At 45.7% G+C, this 23,074-nt stretch overlaps 1 protein-coding gene across 6 annotated transcripts in view; it reads right to left on the bottom strand.

Moving 5' to 3' along the window:
• Positions 1 to 23,074, bottom strand: part of LOC128891514 (protein Tob1-like) — a 67,768-nt gene that overhangs the window by 27,935 nt on the left and 16,759 nt on the right. For 2 of the 6 annotated variants that reach the window (XM_054151024.1, XM_054151025.1), the window contains exon 1: positions 3,530 to 5,366. The exons of the other annotated variants lie outside the window; for them this stretch is intronic. The gene's annotated coding sequence lies outside the window, so the exon portion shown is untranslated. Of the gene's footprint in view, positions 1 to 3,529; positions 5,367 to 23,074 lie in introns of those variants that run through there. 6 annotated transcript variants of the gene reach the window in all.

The raw sequence follows: 23,074 nt of genomic DNA, 5'->3' as shown, positions 1-23,074 counted from the left end.
CACCCCGCCCTCTCGTCTGTGATCCCCGTATCGTAAATCGGTTTCTTTCTCGTTAAGCGCGATAGTTTTTATACGCGGATGGTAAAACGCATAAGAATTTACACTGTAAATGAACCGATTGATAATTACAGATCACCGATGCAGAAGCGAACACCGATACTTTCGTTTCACGGTTTCCTATTTAGTCTCGCGCGCATCCATGACCACGGTATTGCGAACAACTCGTGCAAACTAATCTCGTAAACAAACAGAGGTTGGATCGTTTCGTAACCGAACCGATCGTACGGCGTCCGATAGCATTTTGAAACGCAACGCGCCGGTTGAAAAATTATACTTCAAACAAGGCAACCTTCGCCGCGATGCAATGCACGATAATAGCTTTCGCAACGATAATGGAAAGGTATCGCGCGTTACGAGCAAATCGTCGCGCCATAATTAGCAGAGGACACTAATTACGGCTGGGAGCGGAGTTCGTCTCCGCGTGCCGAGCGCGATTGATTTTATACTCAACTAAACCCCTTTCTCCCTGCAACCCCTTCCACGGCGCCATTTTTCCACGGGGTCTACGTTTAATCTCGCTTTCGTCGCGGAGAAACGCCAGGGGGTGGAATTTATCCCTGGGACGAATTCTCCGGGTCTTCAATAGGGGCGCATTAATTTTCGGCAGGCGCGAACGCGCGTGGAAAACGCTGCCCTCGTTAATTACCAAGAATTTGTCGCCTTCCCCGACGAGCCGCTCCCATATTTTACGTACAAATAATCTGCGAGGGTAGGCATTTCTGTAACTATGCTATTTCAGATAAGAAAAGTGAGAATTAAAAATATAACCTCGCGTTCGAACGCGTTTCGTCCGTTCCCGTCCGTCTATACATGACTCGAAACGAATTATGAAAAATTCCGTTCGCTTTAATTATTCGATGGACCGAAAATGATCGGTATCGTGCGGGTAGTCTCTGTTCGATACATGGACACGACGAGAACGAGACGAGGGTTGTCAGCAGGTCGCGTGTTTGCGCGAGCCTCGAAAGCTTTATTTACCAAGGGAGATTTTCCAATTAAATCGTGATTAATCCGTGCGACGAATGCTTAGGGACGAATGTTTACAGCATGAGGGAAATAAGTTGCTGGTACACAACGTCGAAAATCGATACATCGGCGAGGGGGTGGATTCGGGGTGGAGAGGAATCGACGATAATCCGATTTCGATGGCCTGCACTAGTTGGATAATTCGTTTGCCTCGTGCCACTCAATTCCGAGGAAGTGGGACGGACGAACACGGTCTATCTCCGTCTCTTGCGATCGCTGTACATCCATCTCCTGTCTCAGTCACTCTTTTCCCTCCGTTGATGGGACTATTGAATTCCGTTTTCCTTGACTCGCGTGACTCGAATCGCGAAAAAATTCAAACTGTGGAGAAAAAGAGATTTACGAGTGACGATATTATCGTCGAGAACAATTTCATGTTTGAGACGGTACGGGGACGTTCGCTGATAAAACTATTTACTTCCGATCGTTTACGAATCGCGCAACTGCGAGCTATTGGATGAAAAACGATTGGTTGACCTTAGACAAAACGGTATTTTATTACCCTTAAATTGTCTCATTAGCGTTTCCAAGGGTACGTGTTTCCCAGATTGAGAATCGTTGGTTTAGACGGGTCACGAGTCGGTACGACTCAAGGTACAGAAATACTATGCGTTTAATGGAGACTGCTAAAAATTGGAGAATTACCTAATCAAATAACGTCGTTCGCCGGAAATATCGAACGTTGCGAAATTGCTTTGTTCGATAAAGTAATCAACGGTGATGTTTAATGGCTCTGCTAGAACTGATATAGTTTAATGCTTCTTTCATCGCAATAAAACAAAACCTCTACGACGCGAATTCTCTGCCACATTTGTATTCCACCATCCCTACCTCCAATACTGTTTAATTTAAAGGAGCCAGGGGTAATTGACGATAGCTCGCTTAAATATCTTCGTAATCACGCTATGGCATCAAGCATCGTGCATTCAAGCTTCAAACCGTTACGCGAAGACTAAACCGAGCTAAAATGGTACACAATACTTCCTTCGCCACCGACATTTTGTCTATTTCACAAAATCGTGGTTGGAAACGCGATCCAGTAAATATTTTCATCGATGAACTTTCTTCGTACCTATGCGTCGATACGATTTCGTTTAATTCGTTCGTTAAACGCAAGTTTCGCCGCAGCGTCTCGAAATTGCGAATGGAAATCGTCGTTTCCGCGGTTAGGAAAAGCTCGTTCCAGACCGTGTTGCGACCTTAACGTAATTTGTCGTAATAGGCATGTTTATTTGATGTAACACCGAGTCGACTGAGTCACCGAGCTCGCTCTAGATCTCTCGACGAGACGACCTTGCGGGGTAAAACGAAACGCGTCGAGAGCGAGCGCAGTTTCCAGATCGAGATTAAATCGTCGACATTCGTTCGTCGATTTAAACAAGGCTGCATTCCGTCCGTGTAAACCCGTATCGATGAATCGACACCATCGCGACACACTCGAGTATCTCGCTACTCCGATTTGAATACCGGAGATCGATAATTCCACGTGCAAATACATATCGAGGCTCCATTTTCCATTAAGGTGTCAGCGACTCGGTTATTCCGCGTATTCCATGTATTCCAAGCCGTTACGCTACATTATAACATCGTAAGTATGCGTACAACGAGTTCCTGTTTATAGCATTTTATTAAATCGTGTTTAGATTATATAAACGGTTTCAACATAATCATCATAGTCGTGCGCAAATGGCCCGTCTACAAGACACAAAGACACGATCATAGATGTTAGATACGGCTCCGTTTGTACGGCTGACTTTCATTTTCATTGTTGACACTGCATCGCTCGAAGATATCGAAGATATTGTTCTAGATGTTCGTTATCGTAACGTTATCGTATTCCTCTAATTCGCAATGCTTTTTCCTCCTAGGCAGAACAAATGCCTTTGTATACAACAACTACGTCTATAGTCGAAAACATTTACGTACGCTATCGGTTTTCCTTTGATTTTTCACGATATTTCAGTGGGAAATTTAAAGGAAACGCGTACTTTTCGAAAAATTGGGTAAGTTTATCCTATCCAATCGCTAATAGACTCGACGATCCACGAGAGGGGATATCCGAGTGGCACGCTAGAGCCGCGATGTCCCCTCAGAGGGGACGTTCGACTGCAAAGGGTTAACTCTCGATGAATCGTGTGACTGTGTGCGGTAAACGCCTATTAGCGTTCAACGTGTATGTATTTTCAACGCGTGGAAGAGTTTTTCGCGCGTGGGATACCGTCTTGCTTCGAAACGTCGAGGCGACGAGTCGCGCGCCGTTATTGCGCCGCGGCAGTAGAATCAGTACGTACGTAGACAGACGCGCTCGGTCGCGTGACGCGTTAACAGAATTCGTATCGCGACCCGTGCATAAATTACCTACGAGGCGCGTGTGTACACGTTGAACCAGGCTAGAGAAACATTTAGAGCGGCCTCGAGTCGACGGGGGAGGCTCGATACTCACGTTTGTCTCTGTCGGGCCAAGCGCAACACTATTCTCGTCCCTCCGGTTCGTGGTACGAAAGCACGAGGTGACGTCAATGGAAGATCACTAGTTCCGTAACAAACCCGGGATATCCTTGTCGACGGGTTATCCACAATCCTCTTCCCACCAGGTACTGGCCACTACTAAAATGCTCCTCTTGGCTCACGAAAGAAAAAAAGAAATGAAGCTGTCACACGCGCAACACGATTCTCACTGCGATCGCGTTACGTCGGAATATGGGTTACGTCGGTTTACTCCGTATCTCTTATCGCGTTTGTGTACGTGTGTATGTGTACGGTGTATAAAAGTAAAAAAAGAATAAAAACGCGAACGTTGGACGTGAAAGATAAAAACGGAGTAATCCCTCGACTTCTTCGCCTCGCTCCGTTCGTCGCGCACTTTCCGTTTTCCTGTGGCTCGCGACTGTTGTGTGTTGCTCGGTGCAACGTCGGCCGCGTTGTGTCGTGTCGGGTCTTTCGAAGCGCGGCACTGTGCGGAAAGAACTCGTCGTTTGCGCGCGCGCGCCAGTTACAGCACACGCGTATACATATATCGAGGTATATACCACTGCGTATACATATATATTTCTCTCTCTCTATATATATATATATATATATACATATATATATATATACACGTGTTTATATACACACACACGCGCGTGCCCCTGCAACGTCCTTCGTTCGGTGAGCGAGAAAACGTTTTATTCCACGTAACCAGTTACGCGAAAATCCACACGAACAGTCACTCGCGAGTGCCGTTGCGAGACTGGAACGCGGGGAAACATGTGCGGTCTCTTACATACCAGTCTAGGCGAAGGGGAATTCGAGAGTAGGGATAGCCACCGTAGAATCGAGTGGTGGGGGTACGATCCCCACTCCGGAGCCAATGTAGGGGTAATTGGCAAGGACGCGCGACCGCGACGTGTCACGAGCACTCGACGCACTACTTTTTTTTTTTTGTCCTCGCACTTGCTTTTGATGACGACACGTTGATAAGGGAAGCTATCGCCAGCCGCCTTTCGCGGACATTTGGAATGACTGGTCCGGTTGGAAAAAAGTTATTTCGTTTCGAACGATACTCCCCTCACGCGACACGAGTCGCGGGAAACAAGCAGTGGCGCACCCACTTTGGCAGCTGGGGTGCAACTAAAAGTTGACAGGCACGAGCGCGTCACTTTCCACCCTCTACGCTACTTTATTAAGGAAGAAAGGGAGAAATATTATTTAGTTTTTGCGCGGGAAATTACATGAATCTGGACGTAACGAAAATTTATCGTCGTTGTTGTTATTTCTCTTTTCTTTTCATAACGACTTCGTTCGCTTACGTCTTCGCTGCTACTTTATAAGCTGTTGTCGACTGTCGCTCGGTGTTTTCTATAGAACCTATTGTTTCAAGAAACGTTTTGTTATGCGATAGGTACCGCGTACAATAGATCACAGCATTTGCCTAATTAAGTTTTCCGTATTATTCCTTGGGTGTTTTATTGTTACTGTTGTTACTCTAATTTGTTTCGAAAAGAAAAACACACTTTCGCGATATAAAAAGTAACAAAATAAACCGAACCTTGATTTACTTACGCGCGAACGAGTACCCTAACGTACCGGAAGCTCGCTATCTAAAGACGATCGCGACAAATCGCAAGGTACATAGATTCGTATCGCAACTTCCTCGATGATGTAAACACGGGACGCAACCACTATTGTAAACCGTCCGTATTGTTTTAGACATAAATTACTTTTCGTTTTCTGTCCAACGAAAGGGCAGAGATTTAGTCAGTCGTCGCTAGTTTTCGACGTGCTTGAAAAGAGATAGCACGCTGGAATTATTCCACGAGATTCGCGTGTAAACAATTATTGGCATGGCATGGTTCGTTAAAAATCGTTTTCAGCGTATTCGGCTATTTCATTTATTTTAAAAAATACGCTATACGGGAAACGTAATGGACACTAGCTGAAACACGTACATACAGTTGGTACTCGAAAACAATATCATAGGAATGATTTGTCGAATGGCGATGTTTGTTCATGGTTATTTTTTATTTGGATCACTTTTCAAGTATGAATATGTTATCGCTCAGAAGTGGAGTACACGGATACTCGTTAATTTTTGATTGCGAGAATAAATAGAAAGAAACCTGTTACAATTAGATATCATGGCCATTGTAATCCTATTATCGCGCACTTGTCTAACTTCGTGACGAATTAAGTAGTCGCGTCATGGAACATTGTTCAAAATCGAAGGAACATTTATACAGGATATTGCATAACCGATTGCCGTACACATCGATTCGTGAAAGTTACATAAACCTCCGATAAAAATAATGACATTACGTAAAATAATAATGAAAAAGACACGCGGATGTTCGAATGAAAATAACTTGCATTAGCTAGTTTTGCTTTCATACTTGATCTAAATAAAAATACATAGTCGACAATTTTAGCGGAGACGCGTATGCAACCGCTAAACTATCGTTGGAGTGACATTCTAGGTGTGGACAAATTATGACGAAAACATGTTCTATATCGTGTACAGGCCGTCTCCGAAATAGGTACTCTATCTTTAGAATACTATTCTATTTACCTTGAGGGTGAAAACGGATCCCATGGCCATAGACGTAGGAACGTTTCTTAGATGCCTAATATTATACATAACCGAGCTATTTGTTTGGACCCCATTTTCAGCGGGAAGGCCTCGTCGATCGATCGATTGTAGTGTCGCAAAGCTGACGATAAGCCTCGTAGCTCAGGGTCCAAAAAATCTTAATCCAGCGCGTGTCATTTTAAGATCCCTCGTGTTTACCACACGTGGTAACCGATAAAATGTGTCACGCGTGCACAGGATCGTCCTCGATAGGAGGACTCACGCACGAGCGCTCGTTGTAGGCACAGAGGTTCGAGCATGCGGAAGGTTCAGCAGGAAGGAAACATCAGCGCGCTCGCCCACCCTTCTCTCCACCTCCGTCACTCTTCCTTTCGCGCGTACCTTTTAAAGGTTCCATGGAAAGCAGCACGTGCACGGTAAATAAAGGCCAGGGCGCATCCCTACTGGCCGTCGACTCCCTTCTGTACCGCGTTTAACGACTCGCGTCGGCCATCGCGCCCGTTATCTGCGGTTTCTGGTGTCTTGCGTCGCTTCTTACCCTTCAGCTTGTCATCCTCTCGTCGAAGACCTTGCTCTTTCTTCGTCCTCCCCTTTTGTTCGTGCTTCATTGAATACGGGTTAGTTTCTTCGCGGTGTTATCGATCCCTCGACCCGTTTGTTCTTCCCTCTTATCGCGCTGGCCCTTCTTATCAATTTTTCTTGTCCTACCACTGGCTTCTCTAGCCTTATCTCTGATCTAGTTTACACGCGTATCGCGTTCAATGGTCCCATTGCGGGTCGAATAAATCTGCGTTAACGATACTTTAATCGTTTTCACGACGACACCCGATCCTCCTCGTCGTACCAGAAAAGAATAATCGAGGGATGCAACGTCACGGCTAGCAATTCTCCCACCGTCGTAGCAGCATTTTACGCAGCAACCGTCGGAATTGCTCTCAGCTTCCTCGCCTGTGTCTTCAAGCGGTTAAATATAACATTTCCTCGCGCTCCGCGTCGGGCCTCTCCCTTCCGGTTTCCTCGCGGCTCCTCCACCCGCGTCCAGGACGCTCGAGCGTGGTGCGGACTCGCTCGGTTTTCCTTTCCTTTGTTGCATCAGTAAACAGGTTAGCCAATTTTTCTGGCGCAGGAAGCAGGAACGTGAGAGAAGCACTGGAATAAGAATGTTCGCGACGTGGCGTCGAGGGGGCGAGGGATGGCTATCTTTAGGTGTGCAACTGTTACGCGCACACGAACGTCGGACCGTGCAACAACCGGCGGACAGAGCCGCACACAAACGCGTACGTGCCGTGCATATTGTTCGAGCAGGTTTTTCGACCGAGATTAAGAGCGAGCACGTACACCTCGGGACTCTGTATACGAGTCCGGCTAAGTATGCCAAGGATTACCGGTATGAACTTTTACGTATACCCTACGAATGCAATAATCCGATAATGCGCGCCTGCGAGCAGGAAACGACGTTTCAGCGACACTCGCCGCGACAGATTAACGAGAATAGTTGGAAAGTCGTTGTTATCGGTTGTGCGACGAGCACGAAGTTCACCAGCGACTGGGGTGTACGATGGAAGCAATCGAAGGATCGCGCATCCGGACGATTTGATTTTAATTGTCCTTTCGTCTATTTGGAGGTTTAGTTGCTATCTCTCCGAGGGAACAAAGCGCACGTTTTTGTTTTTCAGGCTTGTATACATAAACAATCAGAGCCTGACGAAAGCAGTGTTTGGGGGAAAAAGATTCACGAAACAGCATCTCGTTGCAACGCGCGAGTAAGAAACGAACCGAGAATCGAAGTAGAAGTCGAAGGTAAACCAACCGCGAGTCGTGGCTGTATCAACGAGCAGACGAGACGTTTCTGACGCCAACAACAAGAAACAGGAAGGAACCGTACTTCCGTGTAATTACAATTACAGCAAAGAAGTTATCGATCGCAGGGGCGTGCGTGCCAGTCTACATGAAATTTATGCACGGTCCGGAGCTCCCGATAAATCGTGGCTTGATTAACAGCCGCTGATAACCAGCTCTGATAATCGTGTTTGTCCTTTGCCGAAGGCGCCGCGGCACCCGCGTTTCTATTTTCCCGTGCACGGTGCTTCGTGGTCACGGCCAACCGACTGAAAACACTTGTATTAGTACTAGCTCGCTCGGCCGTCGTTATTTTGCGTAACGAGCTAACGCAGTGTTTCTCAAACTTCGCCACGTACCTCTCCAGCGACGGAGAACTTTTGATAAACAATTGACTCAATTGAATTATCGTCTCGTTAAAGTAGCGTGTTTATGTTTCGATCATGATCGATGATTTCGCGTACGTTGTTTTAACTTCGATTGTTTTGTGTGCTGCTTGCAAAGTGCACGTCAATAAATAAAACGAATGCACTAAATGTATGCTTGCATTCTTAACTTCGTTTCGAGACTTTCGGTTTGAGAAACTCTGAGCTAATGTTCCAACGCCTCCGGTTTACGAGCAACCTCGCGGGACGTGCGCAGGCAAAATTCAACGCGAGATATCGCGCAATTTTCAAAAGAACCTATAATTCGTCGTATCATGCAAATGGTATATTTCACTCGGAATTGCATTCCAACAGTTATGGTTCTTGCTCGAGCCACGTGGGTTTTGCATGTTTGACGCGTTAGAAAATATAGCGCTGTGCATTGAAAATGTTTTTTAAAGTGAACAGGAGCTGTTACGTCACCTATTCGGTCCACACATTTCTTCGAGAAGTAAGGTAACGGATGAGAAATGAACGCTTACCTGGAACAGAAAGAAAACGCTTTCGTTACTCGCGTTACAAAAAAGTACACAGCTGCTACGAGAATATTAATGTAACAGAAACGAACGGGGAACGAAACAAACGTGTCAAAGTCAGACGAGAGTAAACTGACGAAAGAAGTAAGATTAATTCGTCGTATGTATAACCGATTTCTTCTGTGACCACCCCAGATCCCTGGCGGAGCTGGTTCGAGTTAGAGCGAATACAATTGCGCGATTTCGCGTGTATTCTCAAATACACGAGAGCAAAAAATACTACGAAAATAGAACGTGATCCAAACAACCTGGTATTCGTAAGATTTTTAAGAATACTTTGCTCGAGAAATAGCTACTTTCTTATCTCGATTCGTTTCTCGACCGTATACATAGCATTTTTTTCAACGATTCTCTGAGCTACAGTAATTAACTTCTTGTACAGTAAATATTTTCTATTTTCCTTCTAATCTTGTACGGTAGAATGGTCAGGTGTTTTCCTCCGCAGCTGATAGATTCGATAAGTTTATCGTCTCCACTTGTTAAAAAGCTTATCAATTTTCTAGAATCGCGCGATAAACGATGGGATTTCTGTCTGGAATGGAAATGGCGATAGAAATGTCGATGTATATCGCTCAATACTGTGGAAGAATTAATCAAATACTCGACGCGGCTGTTTCGTAGAAAATGCTTTGCGTGCGTGTAGTTTCGCTTACCCAATCGCGAAACATTTCACAGATAGTATAAAAAGTGACCAATTCGTTCCGATTAGAACAATCATCTCCACATGGCCACATTCCAACGAAGAATCGTTTTCGTTAAGAATATAAAAGCACGCCGACATAGTCTACGCGTGAAACTACGGGCACGGTATCTAAACCGAATAGCGACAAAAGTGTAAAACACAGAGACCTTTTTGTGTTTCCTTTGCGCTACATATTTGTTCACGTCATCCCAGTGATAAACACGTTCTGAAAGCTCTGAGCCCGCAGCCGTGCATTCAAAGAATACGTTCCCAAAGTTCGAATGTCTGGCTACAGTTACGAGCCCGTGTAGCTCGGTCAGATGACAGGTTTTCAGAATGCCTGCTGAGAATATTAATGTTCGAGAACAATGACACAATTTTACGGTTTTTTAGTTGCTTACGGAGGCCCGTCGAGAGTATCGTCAGCAGCGTACTTTCGCTATTTCGGAGCCGAGTGCAGTTTCGTAATTCGCTCTATGAGCGAATTTAGCCTTTACCTCCAACATAGAGAATCAAAATTTCGCGTGCTGTTTGTTTACAGAGGCTATATATGGCGCACGAGCAGGGAATGGCTAGTCTATGGCGTAATTTAGAGCATGGAACGCCGAGCGCTGCCATTCACGAAGAAGTGGATCTGGTTTAAGGCGGATCCGCAGCGAACCAGAGCGACGGCGTACGTACGCGTAGCCGTCGAGTGAACCGGTTCACTCGATTTCATTCATTTGACGGATAATCGTCGTGTTCCTGTTTGCTGCTCAGGGACGTACCAACGCGAGCACGCGGCGCTCAAGGTCTCGAGCTCCACGCGCTTTTCTCGCCACGAGACCACAGCTTTCCTCCCTTCCCTGCTCGCTACCAGATCGTTTTCGCTGCTCCTCCGATTCTACTTGTCGCACGAAGCGGGCAGATTCCACTCGCGGCGAAGGAAAGTAGAATACGACGTGTCAAAGTCGGACGCGATGCGTCGATGTTTAAACGCGGCATTCCAACGTGTCGACGCTAGCCCAGGTACGGTGGTGGTGCATCGAAACCTAATTCAGGCAAGAACATGACACTTTTTGCAGCAATTCTTAAGCCGAAAGAAGATAATAGACGACTCGTTTCGGTTGCGCTGCGAGAAACAAATTTATCCAGTGCTCAAACCACCTCAAACCGAATCAAACGAGCTCCAACGAATGAGTCAGGAATTCCGCTGTTACTATTCTAGCAGCGGCGTCCAACGTGCACTGAATATCTCTTCTGTTAACTCGATCTTTTTAAAATCTCGCTACGTACGCGAGAACAATGTTCTCGTCCTACAGTTGAAGAATCGCCTCGCTGTTGCCGGTAAGTGTTATTTCGCGCCCAGTCCGCCTCTCCCTCGTGCTAATGGCACGATCATCCGTCATACCGTTGACACCTCAAACGAGATCCTGGCTGTGCAACAGTGCAACAATGTTCTCTGGCTAGAGTGTCTTAATGTGTTAACGACAAACCAACTGGCAACGGGTGGAGGATTCATGCGATACCCGGAGGACATAAATTCTGGTCCTTCTGCTGTGTCGTTGTTTCGATTTCCAGATTCTGCTGTTGGATCCTTGCGACATCCACGCGTGGGCGTTATCGAACTGAACGCGTCCACTTTTGAAAGTCTCCGTGGAAGCAAATCGTTCAATTTTCAGTTGGAAAATATTCGCCTTCTCTTCTTCGTCGATCAAATAAATTGCAAATTATTTGCCCCCAACGGAAAAATCTGACACGAAGTCATCCGTCGGCATAATCGATATTTTTACCGTTACGCAAACCTTTCTGCGACACTTTTCCACGCAATCGAGCTGTCACATTATATAAATCGATCAAGAAAGGCGACTGCTCGCGGACTTCCTATTCTCCGCTTTCTACGCCTGACAAGCTGAAAAACGCGCGAAAGAATGCCTCTCTGGAACGTTCGGCGTCGCGACGCCGTCACAGAAGTGACAGACGCAAAAAAAAAAGCGACGCAACGCGGCACGAGGAATTCGATAGAAATTCACCGCTTGCGATCGATGTTTTTCTTCGTTGCGAAAGCGGGTTTCTTCGACGCTGATGATTCTCGACGCTTTGCATAAGTCGATCGAAAAATGACAACGTCACGGTCCGAATACTTCCATTTCCCCAGGAAGTATGTTTCGTAACGAGTGGCAGCGTTGGTCGACGCGTATAGCATGACCAATGGTCGCCGAGTTATCGGTACACCGAATAACCACGATTTACCTTGCATTCCTACATGTTCCTATCGTACAAGTTATTCATTCGCGAAAAAAGGGTCGAAAACGTTTTATCTTGATGTTTTATTGAATAAACACGGAATCGTATAACGATATGATAATGTGTAGTCATGCACGATTAATTCTACAAGATTGCAAAGTACTGATTTTCAATTCCAGATTGCGATCGTTATTTACGATCACCGACAAATCTGACAATGGCGAGCAATTATCGCGCGAGTAATCATGTAGTAATCATTGGCGAACGGTCTACGCTTCGAAACTAGCTATTTTCGCTGCAAGAAATCGACTTTTTACGATGGATAAATAATAATTCGTGGATTTTTCCCCTCTTCCACCACCGTGCGTGACCCTGAATTAACGATTAGCAAGTAATTCGTCGCCACCCTGTGCAAGTGCAGAGTCCTTGATACGCTCGTTCGTTTCTTGCCACTTTGCACCTTGCAACGCGCGCGGAAATTGATGTGCAAACCTTGGAAATGGTTCAGAGAATTTGCTATTTAATTTCGAGGCGTCTGACCAAACACCGTCGCCAGGCGAAACGGGAATACAAAATTAAAAGCGCAAATATCCATTAGAGATCCATTATTTTTGGGTGCAAAGGTCCTGCAACGGACGCTCTGCGTTTTAGTGGGATTCGTAAGAAGATTAAGTTGGAGATTATTTGCATAGGACGGTGGCAATGACGAAGTCAATGTTGAGGTCAGGTTCAAAAGCAGTCCATGACTGTACCTGGTCTTTAAGTTATTACGTAATTACTCCGACATGCATATACATATGCTAGTTCGCGTAATGGAGGCATAATATGTGCCGATGGTAATATTAAAAATAGTGGCCACGATGTTGACCAAAGTAGTGCTTACCCGAAAGACACTTTCGTATTATAAAAGACATAGGAATATTGATCGCGATCTATTATTTTCACGTTTCGAGTGCTATCATAGTTAACGGAGGGCGTTTCAGAATCAGCGTCAGAAAATTAACGTGCGTATTAATAGACAGTCATGCTCGACGATATCTGTCATCGCGAGGCATACTACGCACAATAAAAACTCCAAAGATGCCTTATAAAAGCCATTGTAAAATGACTTCCACTGCACGCAGGTGTTTATGCGCCGCGAAGGGAGGACCGGAAGTGGAAAAGTACTGTTCTAACGCGTCGCACCTTGAATCGCAGGTCTCGATGAATTGACTCCAATTAAAAAACAGAGGACTACGTTCATTGGAACCTTCCATCTACTTTCGAACAGTACGATAAGCTCGTTAATTTTCCAACACCAGCCACGTTAATCCAGCCACGTTAATCCTCCCACGTCAGGTCCCGAGTACTCGCGCGCATTGGTCTCAGTTTTACGCATTTCTATTCGGACGTATGTATGTCCACGCGTTCTCTGACGTAACACGTCGATCATAAAATTTCCAGGTCGATCGAATACGCGCACACGCGCTCGTGTAAGCCCACACAAGCACCGGATGGCTACGTATGTTTCTTGCGTGAGTTGCTAGCTACGCTCGGCCACGGTCACCGCGAGACCTTCTTACGCAGCCTGCACGCGCGCGTTACATTCCGCGACGTTAATGTCCATTGTTCTCCATCGGCGACCTCTGATTCTCTTTTTGTAAAGCAATTCACGCGAACAAAACGTCCTGGTCGCGACAATTGACACAAGCGGTTCGATCCAACCGGGGGGGCGGGGGGGGGGGGGCGAGCACCGTTTAAATTGCAAATAGCGAATATTCTAGAAAATGGCCTGCCTCCGTGGGAGTGAAAATTGTTTCCTTCGAAACTGGCAACTGACAGGCGCCAAGCGACAAGATTTAGCGACAATTAGTTGTTGTACTACATTTTGCGTGGTCTTGTCCATATTTCTTTTGTAGAATGACAATGTTCCGGTCGATAAGCGTGTACGCGATTTTCAGACCTTCTGCGTTTGGAAATCTCTCGCCTCGATGTCGAACGTAAATTATTGCCCGTCCAGTAAACACCTTTCAATAGACCTTTACCCCAAAACGTGTTTTCCATGCTAAACGGTATCGATCGACGTCTCTAAGACTCGCCTTTTCTAAAGCAATTTGCGTGGACAAAACGTCCAGGCCGCGACAATCGGAACGAACGGATCGATCGAAACGGTCGCGAAGCCGTTTAATTGCAAATAGCGAATTTTCTAGAAAACGTTCGCGATAAGCGAACCCATTAGCGAACTCGCGCACGCGCGCGGTACGATACTTTTGTTACTACGTCTGCGCACCGCGACAGTGTCTTTATGCTGCTAATTACGCCAGGAAACGGTATTTCTTCCTCATTAATATTTCCTCTGGCGAGGCTAACTTCGCAATTCTTTGCCTTTAAATGCACCGAACGATCGACGTCTCCCTCGTCGATTTCGCTTCCGCCTTCGACCATCGATCGCTCCATTTTCCCCGCGAATTGCGCTTGGGTAACGCTTTCCGACGAGTGCCGAAGGTAAAACATCGTCTGGTCTCTGCCAGCTCAACGAAATATTTAATTATACCGTGTGTAACGTTTCTCTGAATTTATTTATCCTGGAGATTACCGAAAATTCATTTGACTATTTTATAGAAATACGACTTGAATTCAAGACACACGGTTGCAGGTGCCAGCACTTTTTCTGTGTCTAGCAGGCGAAGGTGTTGCAAAACGTAAATTCCTCCAGCCTCCTACTCGTTAGAGAATCGCAATTTGCATAATAGGTTTGCACCTAACAGCGCGCAACACTTCATCGGAATTTACTTTTCGTCGCTACGATCTTGAACTTCTCCAAACGTCGCGACGTTCGTCGTGCGAATCGCAAAATATGCGAGTCGCGTTATCGAGCCTTTCGTAACGTCGCTGGTATCGTCGTGGACAACTCGCGCGTCGTCCACAAGGATTCGTGGTCGTGTTTGTCTGTTACTGTCGACGATACTTGCAGCCTATGTTCGCGTTATGGTGGCTGGAGTAGATTTATTTTGTCTTTGTAAACGTGAATTCTTTACGATAATTCTTGAGAATTTTGTCCAGTTCGTTGGCATTCGCGATTCTCTCGCAGCCATCCCTAGCGGTTACACAAGAGAGCGATTGCGCGGCTCGGCCAAGTACAGCGCAATGCCATGATGTTAAATGCAATGTCGACGTTGCAGCATGAACGCGTGTAGCTTCGATAACAGCTTTGCCCACCAGGAGCTCGTATATGCGCAAGTGCGTGCGTGGCGGGTTCACGGGGCGTGCCTCTTGCCATTCATAAACCACGCTGATAGTAGATCATGATTCAATCGTCATTTCGGAGATTCGTGTCTCGTCGTCCCTGCGTTATCGCTTATTCGACGGACCGTCGAACAATTGCTGAAGTTTATTTATAAAACATGAGTAACCAGCGATTCGACCCTTGGCCTTTTCGTCGCGGCATTAATCAGCGGTAGGAAAATCCTGCTTGCCAAAGTTAAGATCGCAATTTCTTTTTCGCCAGGCGTGGTATGTTTCAATTTCGAGAACGTTTGCGTTTCAAACACCTTCGATGCGTAGCCGAACATAAATTTCTGTCCTCCCGTAAACAGTTTTCGATAAATACCTGTCCGTGATCGACCTTAAAACGTGTTTTCCACGTTAAACACGACCGATGCAATGCGTTTTGCAATTGTTTACATCGTCCCCTCGTGTGTTGATACATTCGCACACGATTCGGCTTCTCTTTCCTTAATCGCGTTATGTAATTTCATCCTTTGTCTTCCAGTCGCATGGCGGTTGCGCAACGGAGCGCTAATATCGCGGTATAACGTAAACAATATTGCGAATTAGATGGAGGCGATCATCAATTAAGATCGTTTCGCGATTATGTCGCGGTATCGAGACAATCGAATCGAATTCGTCCATTAAATAGCGCAGAATTTATCGTATGACGGTGGTTATCGCGACCGATTCCAGCCATAATCAGAGTCTAAGTTTCGGGCAATGATTCAAAAAGCACGTTATTTCTGGATCGGGATTTTGGTGACCCAAGACATGTGTTCCGTTATCTGCGTGTAATTACGGCCAAGGCATTGATAAGTGATTTCTTCATTTGAACCACGGAAATGCGTGATAGAAATATTCTTGAAATAAAAATACAGAAAACCTGGTAATAACAACGAGTCGAGAACAAATCGATATAAAATAAATCTTAATTAGTCGCGGAACTAAAAATAGTAGCGGTAGTTACGTCCTATTTTAATCTATACTTTTCGATATTCAAGTAAAGCTTCGTTAAATTTCGACGGGTTCGTTCGCTAGATAAAAGTCTCGCGTTGACGAGTTACGAAACGAAGTAAGCAAGCAGCAACAGCACCAATAATTTGGAATTGATAACGATTATCAAAGGGGAATTACACAAAATCTTCCGATCAGTTTTCTCCGGGAAACGTTCTGACCCAATTAGATCAGATAAAGGAGTGGCTCCCGAAAGTAAATAAATTATTCACTGCTGCGAGGAAAGTGTTGTTTACTCGCAATCAAGGTTACTGGCACGGAAAATGAACGTTTTCGGTGTATTTACAAATTCGTGGCATTTCGTAACGAATAACAAACAAGTTTATGCAACACGGAAGCCTGCGAAGGTCCGTGAAATTCATTCCAGTAATTTACGTAATCGTGTGTTGCAAGTATTTGTCAAACAAAATTGTTTTATTCGACAGCCTACGCTCTGGATTAGAGGTTAACTAAAAATAATTCACGCGGTTGTCTGAATCTACAGTCCCAGAAGTTCGAGAATTCGCGAAACTATCTGAAACTCTTCGCAACGGCAACTATTGAAATTCCAACGCTATGAATAAACTTCGAACATTCGAGTTTAGAAATTTCATCGTTCGAATATTAGATCAAAACGCGATTTAAGAATGAACGATGAATTTCTAAAGCAGTGCACGCAATATTGGAATACTCGAGTATTCTAATAGTATTCAAATCGTATTCATGGAATATATTCGACGGAAAAATCGACAAGTTGTCTCAGCCAGAGATGGGCAGAATTTCTGGCTAGATAAAAATTTCGAACAACGAGTAGAAGAAAGATTACTTGTAATTCGTTGCTTTTTCGATCGAAATTACAGTGTACTTGGTTCCGTTATTATTCGAATAAAATGTCGTCCATCTCTGGTCCCAGTCTTGCGTTCATCCATCGTTTATCGGGAACGACATGTTTCTGTCTCGTTATAACGTTAATCAGACATCGTTGTGATCCCGATAAAAGGTCAATCTTCACTCTCTCACGCCATCGTATTTATCAACAGACAGCACGTGTCTGAATCCACTTTACTTTCCACAGCCAAGGATGCACGTTTGTAGTAAAAACGCGGGTTCAACAATAAACCGAACGCCAGACGAGCTCCCCACGCATGACACGAATCGATTCGGAGCGTCGATCTCCGCGACCTTGACAAAGATCGTGAATCGCAGAAGAAGAGGCTCTCCACGTTCGCGAGAGCCTGATCGTGACCGACTCGGTCCAGTCATCGGGGATTGCTCAATGGAATGATCGCGAGCTCGCAACGTAACGCTCGCAACGTAACGCTCGTTTCGTCGTGAATATCGCGAGGAAGCACGTGAATGGCCAGTGGATCGAAAATTTCCGTCAGCCAGCCTGGTAAAGGCCGAGAACTAATTGAATTCGTAATGGCCACCGACGCTTGCATCAGTTTCGTTAACCCTGACCACGGAATTCCGCAGTCGTCGTGTATCTTCACGTGATTTCTTCGATCGTGTGCACTCGCTGCACACCATGTAACGCGATGATTGAAATCACTGCATGATCGACGTGCATCCAACAATTACATAGCTATCAGACTGATACTTTGTTTCGAATTGAACTCTTCATCGGTATCAACGAACGTGTTCATTTTTTAAGCATCGTTCACAAAATTTACTCCCAACTATTCATTTGATTTAAAAATCAATTCTCACTGCGATAAGTCTTCGATACAGACACCTTAATCGATTGCTCGACTGGCCGATAGAAATAATGAAAGAAGTTGCTGTTACGAGAGATAAGTTTTAATCGTAAAATTAACTTTTAGACGCAGTCATGGTCAGTTACGTAACTCTACATAATATTTATACATTAAACATTGCATCGAAGGTTAAGGTGCAAACGTATGCCATTGCAATACTTTTTACATCTACAGTGAAGAACCGACAAAAAACAAATGCAAAGAACGAGTTTTGCAAGCTTGAATGCATATTTAAAACTGATACTTTAAAAATATAAAATGATTAAACGGAGCATCCGTAAATTAATATTTAATATTTGAAAATTTTAATCTCCACTTTCGATGTATAAAATTCATGGAGTTTTTGTTCGTTTGTATGCGTTGAACAGTTTGTTTGAAGCTCGAGCCAAACGAGAAGATGGTCGAACAATGGAATAAGAATGTGATTATCGATTAACACGTACTTATCGGAAGGCAATTCACGCTCTTCGCATTCGTTCAACGATCGCAGCGAAACCTATTACACGATCCTTACGTAACGCAGCCGATGATTTTGAATAATTCACCACGTTTATCTCATCGAAGACGCCGGGTTAGCTTTAGGTTGCAATTAAGAAAACTAGTTTGTTAGCGCGCGAGTATCGTTCAGCTGATTTTCCGCGGCAATGAGGAGAAACCATCAATTTTTATGCGCATTTGTTAGTACCGCGACGAGGTGTCCGTATCGTTTCTGTAATATTGGTCCCTATTCTCTTTTTCCTGTTTTGCTGGCTAGCTATTGCCCGCCTAACTCTGGCAGCAGTCGATAGACTGATCGACCGGCCTTCGAGCAATAAAATATTGCGCGCAACATACTCGAGGCTGTCCAAGGTCTCGTTATTAGTGGGTCAGTTAGGCGGGAATGTTTTGGTCGACCTGCTCGCGAACGATCGTTTTATTTTAGCGAACCTTTGTTCGTGGACGTTCGATTTCAATTGGCCTTATTTGCTTATTTTATTCGACGTGTCTATTGCACCATGACAGAACGGATCGCGGACAGAGAAGGAAAGCAAACCAAGAAATCAATTAAATCGCTTGCAACGTATACGAGAAGATACAAATTTTGTATTCTATATGGCAATGTTTTATTTTGTCGAGATTTCCATGACAAAACCATGGCACGATTGCCACAAAAATATTCTTTTTATCTTCCAAGAGGTCGTAAAGGGAGCAGACGTATCTCTAGTAATTTATTGGGAAGTATTTTTAGTCGCGTAATGCTCCTCCATGTATCGCTCCGATATCGAAAGCTCCAACGCTGAAATAACCGAGAAAATCGAGGGAATACCCGGCTGGTGGAAATCTCCAGTCAATCCCGATCGACTGTCGATGGACGATAAACGAGAAACGAGGAACGGGAGCTGCCCGATAGGCGTGATCGCGAAAATTAACTGGATATGATTTTTCGCGCTGCGTCTGAACGTCAGCGATGTCCATGGAATTGATTAGCGAATTCTTATTGGGGGAAGCAGAACGGTTTCCATTCCATTCTACTCGCGACGAAACGATTTATCTCGCATTTCAGCCGGATTAAACTCTCGCGACTTCTCGCACCTGCCGGTGTCACTCGTTCTTTATTCATTTTCACGACTCTTAATGAAAAATTACTATTAATCTAGACCAATAGTTTTCAAAAATTGGTTTTATTATCGTTTCAATTTCCTTTCGATGTAAAAATAATCGATATGCTCTCTCCCACGGTTCGACGACGAAGGTATGCCAAGATAGGCACAGGAACGATCGCGATTCGAGTATCAGCCAACGCGATCGATCGTCGCTGTCAGGAGTATGGCGTTTAACGACACCGTGACCTGCGACGTAATAATTAGCTCGTTCGGTGATCCCCGATGGGTCCGAGGACACACGTTTCGGTGACCTTTAAGTGAACCGTGGCAGCAACAGGCCGATCGTTTAACGCAACAACGTAATCGTCGCCAACGCAACGACAGTATAATTTACAACGTTACTCTCCTCGTCTCGTCTTCCGTCGTTGCGAACCATCGCGCAAACATGGGACAAATTTTATTTGGGAAACAGAAGACTATTCGATTATCTACTTTAAGTAAACGTACCGATCCGAGAAGGTCCAACGCATCGTGCATGCAATATTTTTCCCCGCAAGTCCTTGAGCCGCATAAGGAAAACTCGTGCCGATGATAAGAAGCGCGCAAGTAAGTTTTTATGTTCGGAAAGAGACGCGACAATTATGGGAGCACGGCTCGTAACCGTACTCCAGTCGTTGCGGCCCAAATTAAGTCTCGCGTGCGAAGGCCGGCGAAGACCTTAGCGCCTGGCAAATCGCTTTACGGCTGGCGACATTATTTAAAGAAACGTCCGCGGGCATGGCTTGCATAAGAGCGTTTCCGTGAGCTCCAAAAGTGAGTCACGCGGCGTGTGGATTCGTCGAAGACGAGGAAAACGAACGGTTCCCCGCAGGAAAGCTGCGTGTTTTCGTACCGACGACGAGACGGCGCGGAACGGAATGCGTATTCGTGACATTTGAAGGGGTGTCTTAAATTAAAACGATGGCAGAAGAGCTGAGCTGGCAGAGCCGGCGAAAGAACGCGGCGATTGCCACATCGACTTTTTGGCAGTGGACGATCTTCTTCGTCTCCTCTTCGTCTCCTTTTTCTCTTCCACCTCTTCACGATATGAGCGATTAACCAATCGTCGATCGACGACTAAGCATGGATTTTTTTCTGTGTCGGTATTTTCAGCCCCTGCAAACGGTGGGCCAGAACTCGTTCGCGGACGAAAATAATCGACTGATTTCCCCGAGGACTATTCTAAGGGAACGAGAGATCGAGAACCGTATCGGGTCAGACCTGGTCAACATCCTTGAGGTCTCCGACCGAAGAAAACTGCCTCGGCGCTATGGTTTATTTACACATGATGCGAGAATCTGCTCGAGCTGGGATCTGCTCTATCTTCTCTCCTCGAACGAAGAAGCCTGAGAGTGCAAGTTTTGTTTCCGCCATTCCATCGAGGCGAATACGATCGCGAAGGCGAAAAAAGGAAAGAGGCAGGGCGATACAATCTCCGAGGCAGGCCGATCGACCTATTTCAGACGTCGCGCCAATTACCGATCCCGAGATCTCAATTAATCTGTCACCCTCCCGCGGTGCAGCTAACCCGAGGACTCCTGTTTCCGCGCGGACTCGTAATAACGACGAAACGAGCCGGCTGCGCAGCCACGTCGACCCACATTTATAAATAGAGAGGCCTCATCTTCAACGGAGCGAAGGTGCGCGTCGTGTGTCACCCCAGGAATACCATGGCCGACCGAGTGACCGGTCGCCTCGGTGTGAATGGGCCTTCAACCATCGAGCTCGTCTCCCCGTTTGGAGAACGACCGACCTGGACGGAAAATCGCTCGTAAACCAGCTCGACGACGACAGCTACCGAACGATGGAACGCCGAGTCTTACAAGGACGAACGTTACGGCGGTGATAGCGACGAATTTAACGAGTAACAGCTCGGTTTACGATTTTAACCTCCTTTTTACAGTGTGATGGATTAGTAGGAAGATCTTTAAGAGAAAACCTCTTCTGGATTTTGATCTGAAAATTTATTAGTAACGACGAGTAATCTTTGAGTTACGATTAGTTACGAGTAATCTTTTCGTAAATTGAATTGCATCGGTCCCCGCATATAGAAGCCGCAATACGAAGTGCTATAACAGCAAACATAAGTAAGCTAAATATACACGCCTACCTTTCCGTCATTTCTCGTTCACGTATTCACGTAAATCTGCCAAATATAAAATTGCGACAAGCAGCTCATCTAAAATAACGAGATTCGTACAGCCAAGGTTGGTTACCATCGCGTTCCTGCTTCGCGCCGTTCCTCCCGTTGAATTTGTTCTCGCGGATGATATCGAACGCGTCGGTGACAGTGAACGAACGCTGTCGAGAGATTGATTTTAACCCCGATGTTCGCGTAGCATTCGGTGTTCGCAATGGGGCCAGATCAAATTTCCATGAATTCGAGCGCCGTGTCTGGTAACGCGGCGGGCAAATCCGTGCGTTGACTTTTTTCTTTTCACGGAAAGCGGCCTCCTGTTTCGAGAAGAGGACAACCAGCGCCGCGTTCACCACAACAACGCTATTTATGCCACTTGCTCTGGGAATAGTCTCATTGGCCTGGCTCCAGGACCGTATTTTTCACTTCCATCTACAGTGCCCGGTGCAAAAATGTGCCGATGTATATTCATCGTGAACGTGGCGAGACGCACGCGTCCGCAACTGTTTCGGTTAAATCAGAATTATTTACATCGTCGAGTCGTTTTCACCGGCAATGGCGACGGGTCGATGCCGAAGACGCAAATAAAGCACCATCTGGCAGCGTGGTCTCGATCGGCAGCTCCGAAACCGATCGACTAGTACGCGCGCCGCTTTTGTTGTACGCTTAATGTCGCGTCTAATAATGTAGCAAGGCCGTTCTTCCCGATGTACCATGAATGCCCGCGTTGCTGGCCGTTACGACACATTCTGTTGATTTAAATTTTAACAACGTCGCGAACGGACCCTTAACGTCCTCGCGATGCGACGATAAATCAGCCTCGGCTGCGCTCGCGGTGCCAGACCGTAGTAGCTTGGCACGCGTTCCCTTTTATTACGCGACCGAGGAAATTGGAAAATTCTCAGGCTTGCCCGCGCGGAAGACGCGACTCGACCGAAAATTGTGGCTGTATAAATTGCGGAAACTCGTGAAACATCCGGACGGAACGCCCCACGGAATCGAATCGATTTCAGTTCGCGTGAATCGTCCTCGCTTCTCTTGGAATTGGATTCGAGACTCCTTCGCCGATATCTCTTTTCCCTTCGTTAAAATTTAATCGACTCGATTACGTACTAGTTCCAGTATCGAAATAATTATTCTTTAATTCCTATTGCAAGATCCTACTTCTTCCTGAGTTTGTTTCAATTTTTAGAAACACCCTGAAACCCTGCTGGCGGATACGAGAACTCGCGAGAAAGGGGCCGTCACGTCTGTAAACATCGTAAATGGGGATTCCGAGACGCTTGTCCATGTCACGTGTTCGAGCCTGGCATGCGTCGTTTCAACTATTAACGAGGGCTGATTTCCAACAATCCCACAACAATGTACCCTAACGCGAGAACTCGTCCATCTTCTAGAACTACCTCTACCTCCGTTGGTCGATCCTCCGAAGTCAGAAGCTCCGCTAACCACTG

This window comes from Hylaeus anthracinus, unplaced genomic scaffold, assembly GCF_026225885.1.
Source record: "Hylaeus anthracinus isolate JK02 unplaced genomic scaffold, UHH_iyHylAnth1.0_haploid 12002, whole genome shotgun sequence".
In the NCBI taxonomy this organism is placed as follows: domain Eukaryota; kingdom Metazoa; phylum Arthropoda; class Insecta; order Hymenoptera; family Colletidae; genus Hylaeus; species Hylaeus anthracinus.
Note: the sequence above shows the minus strand (reverse complement) of the source record. Positions and strands in the feature narration are given on the sequence as shown.